Raw genomic sequence first — 15,381 nt, forward strand, 5'->3', positions numbered from 1 at the left:
CTTTATCTTTGTTAGAAAATAGGTAACTAAGCTGGACACCGGTGGCTCACGCCTATAGTGCTAGCTACTCAGTAGGCTGAGATCTGAGGATTGTGCTTCAAAGCCAGCTCGGGCAGGACAGACTGTGAGACTCTTATCTCTAATAAACCACTAGTAAACTGGAAGTGGCACTGTGGTCCAAGTGGTAGAGCGCTCGCCTTGAGTGGAAGAGCGCAGGGACAGCACCCAAGCCCAGAGATCAAGCCCCATGACCAACAACAACAAAAAAAGAAAATAAGTAACTGTAATAAGAAAACTCCAAGTTCATAATCAATTTATACCTCCCTGGTGAAAGGAACTGCTAAACTATAACAATTCTTGATTTCTAGCTCAAAATAGTAGAAATAAAATTTTATGCCTTCACTCAACACTGCACTGCCTGGGTACCCCATCTCTGGTTAACACAGTCTTACTGAAAGAATGACCTGCCCAATTCCTGATGGAAACAGACTGCAGGTCTTTTGGAGCAATCGTTTCCACATTGTAGCTCACCTAAATTGTTTACCATTAGAAGTATTTTGATTGCTTTTTATACCCACCATTTTGAGAGAAATGTACAACTTTAAAATGTTATTAAAGAAAGACTGATATAAAATCACATTTGACCCCAGATAAATATTTTACCTTTCATATACCCAAAAATGCAGTCTTACCTATTATTAATGTTAGGAACAAGAGGTTAAAAATCATTGACACCAAGACCTAATTATGAATTAAAGACTCTCCAACTTGTGAATACAATTGGTTTAAAAAGACAACAATACTACTGCATTTTTAAGTCCCTATGAAAATGATAATGATTCGCTATGATAATCATAATGATAAACTATTAACACTTAAAAATAACTCATTTTCTTGGGAGTAGGACAAAAAGCACAAGGTCAATCCTAATCATTTTAAAAGACCTTTATTTATACTAAAAGTTCACTCATAACTATAAAGATTCTAAACCTAACTGAAGTATAGAGGAAATAATTTAACTGCATCATCTACATTCAATAGACTATTAATAGAAAACAAAATTACACTAATAATTAGCTTACCCAATTCACTTAATTCTTTTATTCTATTCCATTTACTTTCATAAAAACTGGGTTTTCATAAAATGAAGCATAAAAATGGGTATATACCCACTTACATTTTCAGATCTTAACAATATTTCAGAAATTTTAGCTCTACAGTCAATGAACTGAAATAATACTAAAATATTCAAAAGATTTTCAGAAATTGCAAGACTTGCTCCGAGATGTTATGTATATTGGAAGAGATATTCAAAAAGCCTTATTTGTTAAAGTCGCCGTATTTTCTCCCACAAAAGAGCCATTAGTAAAGATACCTGTGCATGTACAAAACACCTTCAAATGCACCCATAATCTGGAAATAACACTTGCTTTTTGTTTGTTCGTTTTTGAAAGGAATATCTAACAAGCATATCCACAATACTTATTTTCAATGAATAAGATGGGATATTCAAACATAATATGGGTTGGATTATCTCTTAGTGAGAATAGATATAATCTTGCAAAGAAAGTGATTTTCAACAGAAATCCGGAAAGAGTTTATCCAACTTGTGTTTCACAGGAATAATCAGAGAGTAATACCTGTTTGGTCAAGTCAGTCCAAATCACTCTATGAGTGTATCTTAAAAGTATAACCAATTTAAGAGGTCAAATACGTATTTTGTACTGACACTCATCTTATAGCAACAACTTACCAACTAATTATGTCTGAATCTTTTTACCTAACATACAATAAGAGCTGACAGCGGTCTCTTTTTCTAACTTAATATTGTAAATGCTTTGATTATGATATTATTAGACAAATAATATGTACAAAGGATGGTTCCACTGAAATGACATGAGAGAACACTGATAAATAAAAACATTGCAACACAGTTAGCTTTTTTTCAGCCTCACCCTGTCCACATTGGCAAGCAACATTGCAACAGCACACACACACATATACACATACACACATGTTCGCACATGTACACACACATATACATGCATGCTAAATTGAGGGTTTATTGTACAAAAAAGTCCACATAAAATATTAGTGATTAGGACAAATGATAATATGCCTTATTACAAAATAATACATAAACCATTACCACGCATGTTACATTTTACATGCCTCTCCACATGAGACCACTTAATTTAGTTTTAATTAATTAATTACCTTATTAATTAATTTATTTGTTTGGTGCTAATACTAGGGCTTGAACTCAGGGCCTAGCTTTGTCCCAGAATTTATTTTTTGTTTCAGTTTTCTCAAGGCTAGCATTTTACTGCTTGTACCACAGCTCCATTTCAAGCTTTTGCTGGTTACTTTAAAATCAGAATCTAATGGACTTTTTTTTCTTGGTCTGCTTTCAAACCACAATGCTCAGATTTCATCTTTCTGATTAACTACTACTAAAGACATAAACCATCAGTGTGGCTTCTACTTTTTCCTATATAGTTATCTAATGCACATACTTAGATGGTAATATTAAAATGAGAGTATAGAAGCAAGATGTACAGTGATGATACTGTCCTGTCAGAAATTCAAGTTAGTAATGTAAATTTATTCTTAAAACCATACACAAAAAATACCATGATATAGTGTAAGAGAACTCACTATTGAACATAGGAGCCTTAAGAGCTTTCTAATAGATCCATTATTTATTGGTACCCAACATTAGAAAAATGTATGAGGCATTGGTAAAATAGAAGTGCTTTGCATGACTACATACATTCCTTGTTTTTATAAGAAACTTGCTTTCATCTAAAAAGTAGGCCTGTCTATTGTCTTCATGTAATTTTGATGATTGAAAGTGCTTAGTGAGAAGGTCAAAATGTATTAGTAGTCCTTCACTGTCAATTCTCATTTTCTTCTTGGAGAATATAATGATCAAATCAGTAGTTCAGAATCGGCAAGCAATACTTCAGAATCATGCTTCCAGTGCAAGTGGATCACCAGTAAGAAATCCTCAATACCAATTTCCACACAGTTTTGTCACAGATACAATCTCCCTGCCTTCTCTAGCTGCTTTACTACCCTCTTATTCCTTCATTGTACAAGAAAAGTATGATTCAACTGATTTCAGTCAGATCTGTTACTAGAACTATCAAGGATTTATTTTACTGTCTGTAATTTGGTAAAGTTATGTCTCTTTACGTAGGCTACTAAAAATGTATTTACTAACTTCAAGTAAATACATAAATTCGATTTCCATCTCTTTTAAAAAATAAAATTTTGTTTGCTCTACAAATTGATCAGAGGCATTGATTTTGTGGCTAGCTACGTCATTACACATCTGTCTCTTTCTTTCTCTCTCCCTTTCATGGTTCTCATAGATAATATGATTGCTCCATAATTATCCTAATTTATTTTGCTTTTATATTTTTGGTTGTATCATTTCACTTTTTGCTCTGCCATTTCCCAAATCATTTATATAGAAGACATTATTTCCTATTTTCTCATGCCTAGAATAAGCTGCACATGAAGACATCACTTGTCCTCATTTTCAGTGTGTACATTTGAATATGGAGGAATATCTTTCCTCTGCTCTCCATCAATTCCCTCCTCTCCAGTTAGAATAATTTCGAATAGTAAAATTGGAAAAAGAGAAAAAACAATCATGGGGAATAAACAGTTACAGAAAATTCACCAGATATTTCTGACCAGTTCAACCAATGTGAACTATTAGGGAAATAAATGGACACCTCATTCCCACTGGCACTCAAAGTCTCTGGTTAGGCAATTCTTAGGAATATGGGGAACAAGGTGAAAAAGTAAGGAATGGTATCAATTGCAAGAAAAAAAAATTGGAGAAGGATCCAAGCATATTTCTTCATTGTGCTGCCGAAAATATTCAGCTTACTACAGTGCGGAGACTTCTTTCCCAAAAGGCCACTTATGTGAATAGTAGGGATGATGATAAGTATACCCCTCTTCGAGAAGCCTACGGTGGACAATTAAACATTGTCAGTGAGTTGGTGTCTCAAGCGGCACATGCAATAACTGTAGATGACTGGACACCCCTGAACAGTGCATATACGTGGAATAATACCAGAGTGGCTTCTTTCTTACTTCATCTTGATACAGATACCAATGCCCAAACTAAAGGACTCTTTTTTAAAAAAAATTTTTTTGGTCTGGTCGTGGGGCCGGAACTCTGGGCCTGGACGCTGTCCCTCATCTCTTCAGCTCAAGGCTAGTGCTCTACCACTTGAGCCACAGCACCACTTCCCGCTTTTTTTTCTGCTTATGTGGTGCTGAAGAATCGAACCTAGGGCCTCATGTATGCAAGGCAAGCGCTCTACCACTGAGCCACTTTCCCAGCCCAAAAATTTTTGTTTGTTTGATTTTTGTTGTTCTTGTGGGTTTTTTTTTTTGTTCGGTCATGGGGCTTGAGCTCTGGGCTTGGGTGCTGTCCCTGTGCTCTTCAGCTCAAGGGGAGTCCTCTACCGCTTGAGACACAGTAACACTTCCCCAAACTAAAGGACTCTTGACACCCTTATATCTTGATGTTGAGAATTGAGATAGCAAATATACGCTGGATCGCCTTCTGTTGAACTATTATATAAATCCAGGCCTGAAGAACAACATAGAAGAAACTGTATTCGATATTGCCAAAAGGATAAGTATGTATCACTACCTCTATGAAGTTGTGAAAGGCTGTACAAATTGTTCACCGAAGTCCTAATGGTCGGGTTAAGTTTCTTAAATTTCAAAAATGCAAGTCCATCTTTTGTGTCCCTACAAAATATTTTCACAATCCAAATAAAAGCAATATCTTTTTTTTTTGGTCGGTCATGGGGCTTGAACTCTGGGCCTGGAGCTATCCCTGTGATCTTCAGCTCAAGGTGAGCCCTCTACCACTTGAGACACAGCTCCACTTCCAGTTTTCTAGTGGTTTATTTGAGATAAGAGTACCACAGACTTTCCTTCCCAGGCTGGCTTTGAACCATGATCCTCAGATCTCAGTCTCCTGTTTAGCTAGGATTATAGGCATGAACCACCAGTGCCCGGCAGCACCAAAATTTTACTGTAAAAATTCATGGATTCCGCGGAATTCTTCCAACTGAATTGCCTGCCTTGGATGGAAAAATATATTCAATAGTTTTTGTAAACATGTATAATAACTTCTTCAGAGTTTGTGATTTTTTAATAAGAAATAATTTTAATTTACCTGTTGAAATGAGTAGTACAGAAACTAAAATATTTCTGGTGCTTGTCTGAAAAAGTATATTTTAAAATATTCTATATTCTATGTTTGCATAATGTTCATAATTTATTTTCTCCTAGATATACTTTGAATTCTATATTATTTTATAATATATAGGATCATTAATGTGTCCTTTTGGATTGTATTCCATATAGAAACAGTTTGAGTCCTTTTTTTCTAGGTCTTAATATTATTTTTCTTTGGGATAAAATGACAATATTGTCTATTTTGAAAAGTTTTGTAAAGTTTATGCTATGTAAACACCTTTCTGAGGTGATTTAATACACTGATGTCAAACTTAATTTAATTATATGAATTACGGGTATTGTTACACTTGTAATTTTGTCATCAACTTTTTAATCACTTTTTTTCATTTCTTGCATGTGAAGAATGAAAAATATGGAATACTTCTCAAATTTTCATATTGTACTTGTGCAAGTGCCATGTTAATCTCTGTATTGTAATTTGAGTATACTTGCTGCTGAAGCATGTAGTATCCTCTAAATTTAATAGTTAATGATGCAATCTTTATACAGGCTTATATCTATGGGTGCCTACTTGTAACAAGGAAACCTTATTGTTCCTAACAATGCTATTGATCTTATTTCCCTAAAATTCTGTGAATAGTGGAAAAAATTATATTGATCAGTCGATTGCTCACATTTCCAAACTTTTTTTGCCAATGAGTATCTTAAATCTTTTTATTTGGAATTTGATCATACTCTCTATTATTTATAGTTTGGTCCAAATGTGATGGTTTCTCAAGTACTTATTTATCCAGCTTTGTGGACCTAATGGATTCAAACTAAGCGTTGCTTAAGAGCTACTTCTAAACTTCTTCAGCTGACATTTTCCCAAATAAAGTTTTACTGGAACAAATGTCTACCTGAGCCTTTACCCTTCTTCCATGTGGGAAGAGACCAACCAGAATACCTTACCATGACAGCAAAGATTTTCTTACTAGAACAAAACTAATCTTGGTTATAAGGGATCATAGAGAGATGAACAATTCAAACAGAACTGTTCAGACGAGAAGGTATTTTATCAAAATATAATTGTTTATTATACATTCCATTTAAAAGTAGCTAAAGCCAAGAAGGTGAAAAAATTGTTCGTATGCATGATTACTTAATGTCCTGACCTGTCTCTAACTTCCTGGCAGGAACTTACACTACTGCCTTTTTATCACCAAATATTTTCATAGTTGCAGGAGAAGTGCATATGTTTTTCCTCATTATTAGGCATTAAATTGATAATGTTTTAATCACAGTCTTTTCTTTTGCCTCCATGCTGTAAATCTACAAATGATAAAGCTTTAGTTCTAACTCTATCAAACACTGAAGTAGAGATAATGGAATCATACTTTAAAACAGAGTTGCCTTTGATACAGTAACTACAAAAGAACAATACAAAACGTGTGTCTTTTAATCATATTATATATAGTTATATATTTTATATTTTTATGTGCTGATTTTATATTTCACACAATGAAACTTACTAGAATTAGTTGATAATTTGACAAATAAATTGATATTTATTTACTCCAATAAATAGAATTGGAATATAAATATTTAGGTTTCAAATATATATTAGACTAGGAAACGTATCAATGCAATCTTTTTAGTATAAACTTGTGATACATTATAACTGTTCTTGGTCTTCTGAATCCACAAGAGAAAAAAACAATGTTTTCCTCTAATCTGTAATGGATTTTACTCTGCTGCTCTGTTTTTTGTTTTAACTCGCTTGTCCCAAACTGTTTTTGTCCATATTTCTGAAGCATTCTTACTGATTATGCCCAAATTTTGCTAAGATGTCTAAAAAATATTATTCTTCTGCAGTACCCATGGGTCCTAAGATCCCAAGGCCCAGTTACCTGCATCATCAGATAACAGGGGCAAGAGTTTTCACCAAGGCCCATGAAACATATCAACACAAAGTAATTGAAGATCCATCTCAATTTCGCATTTCCTATATTTCAGGGCCCCAATTCCTTGAGATGCAGGAATTAGCAGTAAGCAATTGTGAAATGCAAGGCAACTTAAAATGAAGGATGAGATCACAAAATTTGAGAGAAAGTACTGTAATTCAAACATTCAACTTACAGATGACCAGCCCATATGAGTGAACAAGTTCACAAAGTGTCATAAGATTATTTTTAATACCCGTCACCTATGATTAACGAAAGATTTTAGTCCAACATAAGTGGGCAAAAAAATAGTTCCTAGAAGGATAGATCTATAATTGTTCTACCAAAGCCCGAAAACTTGACTTAGAGGTCAAATGTAATTCAGAAAAACATTTGAATCACTAAGGAGTGCTTCAAAACACTGGGACTTCAGTACAACATGGTTCTGTGGTATAAAAATGTCAGTCTCAAACCAATGATAATCTACATTTAATCTCCTGAAAGTATATTCCTTTTCAAATAAACTTTTTAAAATCACTTTCGCCAAAATAACATTTGACAAGTTGATGATACTTAGTGACAATACAAGTTTTTCAAGTGTAGGGAGCAAGTTACAATAGAGTTGAATTATTTACACAGCACTAATGCCAAACATGTTCAACCATTCATTAAAATGTAGAAATAGTACCAGCCACAATTTGTGTTTTTCAGTATGGGCCTTTCAGAAATGTGTTTAATATGTCAGCCTCCTAAATTTCAAACCCAAATGTTAGCTAATAAATTTCATCATTTAATAAGGTACATTTTAAACAATCACAAATAGTTGCCTTATCATATGTTATTTTATGTTTTCCCTCTGTCTAACATAGTAAGAAATATGACTTTAAGTCTTGAATATGGGTACTAATCAGAGATATGACAAACATAATATCTGTCTTCTATTTCTATCATATTCCTATTTAGGAATAAATTTTAATTTTCTTCTTTTTCCAAAACTTATAGGTAGTATAAAATATTATTTCATGTAAAATAAAAGAATCACAACATTGTACAAAGCCATTTATAAAAATGCAGTTAGTAATACATTCTAAGCCATTTTTTAACTTTCTTTTTGACTAAATAATCTTTCAAACGGTTGAGAAAAAATCATGTTTAGGTGCTTCCCGTCTCCAGTCTTGCAAATTGTTGCTGCAGATGAATGAATTATGGAAATATAAGCTGACATCATTTCAAGAATATGCAGGATTGAAACTCCATGGAATGTATATAAACCTTTCAAAGTATTAATAGTTTAACAGAATGACTATCAGGAAGTTGAAACCAAAGAGGAATTATAGTAAAGACATAGAATGAATGAAAAATGAACAAGGAGAAATACAGCTAGAATACTGAATGTACACATATGATGAAGGAAGTGGTAAATTGGAAATAAATCTTGGAGAAAGGGTTGGTTGAGAACGATAGAAGGAGTGACTCTGATCTAGGAGCATTGGACAATTAGGTGGACATATTTAATTGTAACACAATTGCATAAACTTTTAAAATTCAGTTAAAAAACACAACTAGAAACAAAAACACACAAAAATCACAACCAAACAGCAATCTCTAGAGAGTATGAATATGACCACTCAAAATTTTAATCAGTTAATGAAGGGCAGTCTTGGGAAAAGCAAAGAAAGCTGTTCAAAGAGGGAAGTTTGGGATAGGGGAGAAATTTGAACAGAATTAAATAGATTGTCTAAGGTTATAAATCACCTATATCTGCTGTATACAGTATCTTACTTCTATGAGTTTTCTGTCTGAACTGTATAACCCAGTCCTGAGACACACTTGGTAGCTTGTGAGGTAGAATGGAAGAAACAAGATCAAGAACCCATTACTCCACTGGAGAGAAAACAATCCTCTATATTTTCTCTAATCTCTCTTCACTACTCATTCTTCATACTTTTAAGTCAATGGATTTTGAATTATATTTTTTCTTCTTTCTTCTGTCAAAGTAATTGGTCAAAGTAATTTCATTAAATATTATTTGCCATTTTCTTCTTTCATGCTGTTTAATTGGCCAAGTGAGTCCATAAAACTTCCCTCTTGTATTTGGTTGCCATGAAATAACATCTATGTTAATAAGGAGAAATCTAATGTAAAACTTTGTCTCCAGAAAACAGTCCAAGAGCCTGTGATCACAAATATTTGGCTATATATTTTTTTCGTTTACCTTGAAAGACTTCTTGTGTCTAAAGTGCCCACAAAAATAAGTACTCCATCACTTGTTGGTTCAATCAGAATTGTCTAACCTCAAAGATATATTTTGCTAAGAAGATGCTTAGAGAAAACCAAAAAATACTGCACTTTTTATTTTCTCTCTTAAGATTCTCCTTAGATACCATATCAGGAACAGTGAAGTTATTCTATGCAAAATTATTTTAATATATTATTTTTCTCTTGGTCTTGCATTTGTTCACCAAGATGTATGGAGGAGAATAGAGTTAAATCACCCATACCTTGGAAGAAAGTGTCTGTTACAAAAGGAAAATGCTTCTATGTCCTATTCCTATGTCCTACTCTTAGCTCTTGTCAGAGTTCCAATTAATCACAGCTTCTTGGCTTCCAGTCTAGTGAAGCTGAAGGACCAACGGGCTCCACCACTGCTACATCTTCATTATTTCTCTTTTAAAACTCTTCAAATTGCCTCATTTGGATGTGGAATGTATTTTCATGTCTTCATTCAATCAGTTCTGCATTGTAGTGAGCCAAATGGGCTCTGTAAAATCACTTTAGGGAGTAAAAATACTAACACAATTTACATCAAAAAGTTTTGGCCTCCCTTGACTGCTGAAGTCAATACGCTTAGCTAAGGCTTCTAAGAAAACTTTTATTATTAATTTTTCCATTTGCTCAATTCTTTTCTGAACTTTTTGGCATATGTAATAAAAGAAGTCTTGACTACCTCATATTAATAAGAATATTATTTTTTGTGAGCCACTTAGAAATGTGAAATCATTGGTTTGAAGTATCCAATCTATTTTTTTTCTGTGTTTCACTGCTTCACGTCCAAAGACATTGTGGAAAGTGTTACAAACAGAAATGTGTAATCCCAACACCTTCTTTCATTGTGGAGGGCACTTTCTCCCTAAATATTTTGACTCAAATTATCTTTTTCAGAGAATTACTGTTTGGTAATTAAAGGTAAATTCACAAATTTAGATGCCTTATTTTTTTAAGAACTTTTAATTTAAATTCCAATACAACCTTCTTTCAAACAGTGAGAATATAGTTCCTGGGTAAGGACAATTACAAGGGAACCTACAGGATTTACAGCAAGGTTTCTGAGGTTTGTTTGTTTAGTTTGAAAAAGAGCCATCTTCATCCACATTGCTCCCTCTCTACTATGTTTCCTGGGATTCTTTGCATGAAAGCCTATTCTTCCAGGCAATTTTAAATTTTCTTAATAGGCTAAGTTATTAAAAATTTTGAAATATTAAATTTTACCTGCCATAAATTTAAAACTGTTGAAAATCCTTTATCAGAACCACAAATTCACCAATCGTAATTCCACCTTTACCATCAAAATGTTAACATGCTGTTTTCATGATATAGTATCCATGCAGCTATTATTTTCCAGTGGCTTTGTTATGCATATATGTAACCATATTAGCTGATGCTAAGCAAAATGAATTCCAAGATATGGAACCAGATTTTTTTTATTTGTGGTTGTTGTTTTTGATGAACTATGTGATTTCTGTTTTCTTTGGGGTTTTCCCATATGGTTTATGCCTGCTGTATGGTGAGACAATGGTGAGCATAATGGTGAGACAAAGGACAAAAGGCAAACCAATGCAATAGCAATACTCACAAGACAATATGTTGGAAATGTACTTTACAACTTGTGAGGGGTGAAGGGGTGAAGGAAAACTGTGAGAAAAATGAGGAAGGGGTAACAAGTTTGAAATGTTTTGTATTCACTACCTTACAATTACTGTAAAGTCACTGTACATCAATTTGATAATAAAATTGAAAAAAATAAGCTGCGTAAAATGTAATTTTACTGTATTGGTACAGTAAATATAATTCTTTATGTAGTAACATTTTAAAAATCAATACTATTTGGCTTCTAATTTGAATTAATTACCCATTATTTATCAGAGGTTTATCAACTTGAATGTTATCCAACTAGACACTATTTTCACAATATACTTGCCAAATTTTTCAAAAAAGAATAAATTTAGTACTTTCTCATTCTAAAACAGAAAACAGGGTCTGGGAAGATGGCTCAGTGGTAGAGCGCTTGCCTTGCATGCCTGAGGCCCTGGGTTTGATTTCTCAGCACCACATAAGAAAAAAAAAGCTGGAAGTGGTACTGTGGCTCAAGTGCTAGAGCGCTAGACTTGAGCTGAAGAGCTGAGGGACAGCGCCCAGGCCCAGAGTTCAGGCCCCACGACCAGACCCAGTTTAATACTATGGAAACCCATAATTTTAAAAGTAAGTAAGTTTTTTAGAGGACAGAATATATGTGTTCTTCAAAATTCATATGACTAACAACTACTCATTTTTAAATTCTCAACATTCCTAACAGATTCAAAACAGTACCTGTTTGCATGTTATGTAATTCTGCAATAGATGCAGTTTCCAATGGGGTGTTACAGATTGAGAAGTAAACAGAAAAATAGCCACATTCTTGTAGAGGATAAAACTGTGAAGCATGTGTAATAATTAATTCTTCAAGAGTAAGCAATTGTTTATAAGAGTAAGCTATTATGTCTATGACCATCAATCCCAAGATTTATGCCATAAAGTCATCCTAGCCCAACAGTTTCCAATTTGTAAGGGACACCTTAAAATTCCTTAATTCACATCATGAATACCTTATCTCTATTTTGAAAAAATACTACACCTCTTCTAATGTGACACCCTCTTTTTTCTGAAAAGAACACCACAATAAACTGAGCTGCATCATTTTTCCTCTACTGGTATTCTTGAGATCAGAACACTTGTAAATATTATTTATATTTAGACTTTTTTAACTATCATAGATATTCAGTATGCTAAGATAGGAAAATTATGATTCAAAGCCTTCCCAGGCAGGAAGGTTTCTTAGAATCTTACCTCCAAAAAACTTCTGTGCAAAAGCCAGACTCAAGTGGCACTGAGGTTGAAGTGGTAGGGCTTGAGCCTTGAGCATAAACAGGATCAGAGACCTTGTCCATGCCAAGAGTTCAAGTTCTAGGATGAACCAATAAAAAAAAAAATTGAAAAAAAAAACCCAAACCTAGCATTTTTCTCCATGTATACAGAGGCGCGTAAATAAGGAAATGGCTTCCTGTGGTACATATAGGTAGAAGAAAGAAGATGTCACACAATTACTCTCTTCATACCATATTAAACCAAACCTTCAAAAATTGGTTTTTCTAAATGTATAAATTAATGTCATCCATTTTTGGCAACTCTGTCTAGATTATTCATATTAACATGGTATACATGAACTCTGCAAATTATCTATTAACTATGTTCTAATTATAACTGTTGTGAAAGAATATCTAGGCATATAGAATGCCAGAATTATTTGTGAATTTTTCAATTAATCCCTCTACTTTAAAAGAATTTTGTAGTATCCTATAGAATATGAAATTACAAACAAATCCAAAAAATATATTTTAAATCTAAATTCTAATTTAACAAGGTCTACAAAGTCCTACATTAGACGAACTTTGCTATTTCTCCAGACTTAAGCTTTTGTAATCCTTCCACATTTATTTGGAATCCAACAGAATGAGGGATGGGAATCATGAGCTGTTTTGCATCTACGAATATTCTGTAATGATAAGAGCATTTAAAACACAAGTGAGGATATGTATGGGGTGCATTCAATAGGAAACTTGACTTCTCAAAACATAATGACAAAATTAGGTCAAACTTCCAACTGTGTATTCCTTTCTTGTTGTTTGGTTTGTTTTACTGAGACAAAATTATTCTACCTGGTCCAGGGAAGGTATCGATATGTAATTCCACTCTCTTATCTCTTGTCTGAGTGCTAGAATTCCAGGCTTGTATCACATTGCCCTGCCATAGTTTGTTTTTTTAATCTAGATACAGACTAGAAATTCTGAACTTCTCTTATGATTTTATCCACTAGACTGACTGCTCAGACTGTTTATGTACTATTTTCAAAGGTGTTTTAACATTTGACACAGGATATGAACATTTTCAGATGCACCTGCAGGCTTCCCTGATTCATTCCACTATGTATCCTATCCCGTTAAGAATGATTGCTTGACTCTCTTACTATCTCTGTTCCCTACCTATGTAATATTCTCAACTTCTGGGGGAAAATTCACTTGAGGACTTTCTAATATTAAAAATTATCACTTGATTCTAGTCTTACTCAGGACCTATTTTCTATTGTTTTCTAACTTTACTACATATTCTGAGAGTTGTTTCATTTGTGTATTTTTGTGTGCACATATAAGTGCCTCTATATGTTTGTGTATGTTTGTATGTATGTATGTATGCAAAAACTTAAAGCTGTAATTCAGCAATCTTGCTCGTGACTGGTATCCCAGCTTTGACTGGTTAATTATAGGTACTGTCTCAAAGCCTATACTGTCCAAGCTGGATGCAAATTGAACTTCCGAGACTCCTTTACATTCTTAGGTTTTATTTTTCCAGGAGCATCAACTTTTAAACTTCAAACACTTTTGTGAGTGTAAAGTCTAACTGTAGCCCAGATTTTTAACTCAAGAATTCATATAAAGATAGATGAACATATACATTACATATCCTGAGTGTACACTGTTAGAAATGTGATCATAAACCAAGTTGTTGTGAGATCTGAGGATTGGGTTTTAAAGTCAGCACGAGTAGGAAAGTCCTGGAGACTCTTTTCTCCAATAATTACCAGATAACTGGAAGTGACACTGTACCTCAAGTGGAGGAGCACTAGCCTTGAGCTGCATTTCAGAGGGACAGCGCCCTGTCCCATATTTCAAGTGTCACGAAAAACAACAACAATAAAAATGAATATAAGAAAAGGAAAGAAAAAGAAATGTGATCTTAGCCACCAGGTTCATTGCTAGTATAATTCCTGTTCCCTCAAGATAGACTCTTTTTTTCCAGTTAAGTCTATTCTCCCATATGTGACTTGGATTGGAAACAGAATCATTCTTCCATTCTCCTTTTTGCACATTTACATGATCAGCAAGCGTGATTTAGAAAGGGAGTGGCCTCATGCTTCATGTTCCAGTTAGGGGTAATGCTTTCTCTATATCACTCCCATAAATCTACATACGGGACTTGGCTTTATTGTTTCAAATTTTTATTTGTAGAGTCTTGTATATTGTATTGAACACTTATACATAAACACAGAACTTCTTTTTCTCCTATAATTGCTATTGTTTCTTTTACTGTTAACTCATGGACAGTTGGGAAATTAATGCATAGCATATAGATTCACAAAAAATTATCTGAGAACCTTCTTACCATTTAAAATTCACCTTAATTTACAGAGCACATGAGAAGTTTGAACAAAATATTCTCATGGATAATGTATTTATAAGCAATTTAAATTGCATTTGTCTTTACTAAGTTGTCTCTGAAACATGTGTTACCTCATGTCCAAAAGTGTCTTTGTGCTATTTCAAAGAAGCCAGAAAACATTCATTTTTTTCTGGAGCAGCACCATAAATTGTTTCTGAAGTAAGTGGAAGTAACTGTTACTGGATGTGGAAACTGATCCCAGGAGAGGAATTTAACATAGAGAAATGACAAAGTTCAAGTTAACTATTGCGTTGCTTTGTACTGTACAAGAAAAGAATCCAAGGCTGGAAGGAAACTCTGTCCCTGACTTTTTTGAGTGTGTCCTTTACTCATATAAAACTTGTCTGTAAACTTCTGGTTGAGAGTATTGCAAAAGGAAACAATATGCCATTTGAAGGCAGGCATAGAACAAAAGGAAGTAACTTTGTTTTAAAAGTGTTCTACTGCAAAGAAGCAAAGACATGGAGGTTTTAAAGTGTCTTATGGATGGATGTTTCACTCCTGAGATGATTCTCTTGTTGCAGGAATCAGTTTTCAATTCCTTTAGTCTGGTCTTGAGTTTTCCATAGCAATAAGAATTCCAAAAAAGCAGGATCCAGTGAGTATGATCAGCAAAAGCAGCCTCTTCTCGGACCACCACTATTTTAAGGAGAGTCCCAAAGAAATACCCAGGGTTTGTTTTGTTTGCTTG

General features: G+C 33.8%; 1 pseudogene; it reads right to left on the minus strand.

Annotated features, from left to right (window-relative positions):
- Positions 1–5,644: 5,644 nt before the first annotated feature.
- LOC138818247 (U6 spliceosomal RNA) lies at positions 5,645–5,741 on the minus strand (annotated as a pseudogene).
- Positions 5,742–15,381: the final 9,640 nt, after the last annotated feature.

Source organism: Dipodomys merriami, unplaced genomic scaffold (assembly GCF_024711535.1).
Source record: "Dipodomys merriami isolate MVZ:Mamm:240054 unplaced genomic scaffold, mDipMer1.0.p SCAF_720, whole genome shotgun sequence".
Taxonomy (NCBI): domain Eukaryota; kingdom Metazoa; phylum Chordata; class Mammalia; order Rodentia; family Heteromyidae; genus Dipodomys; species Dipodomys merriami.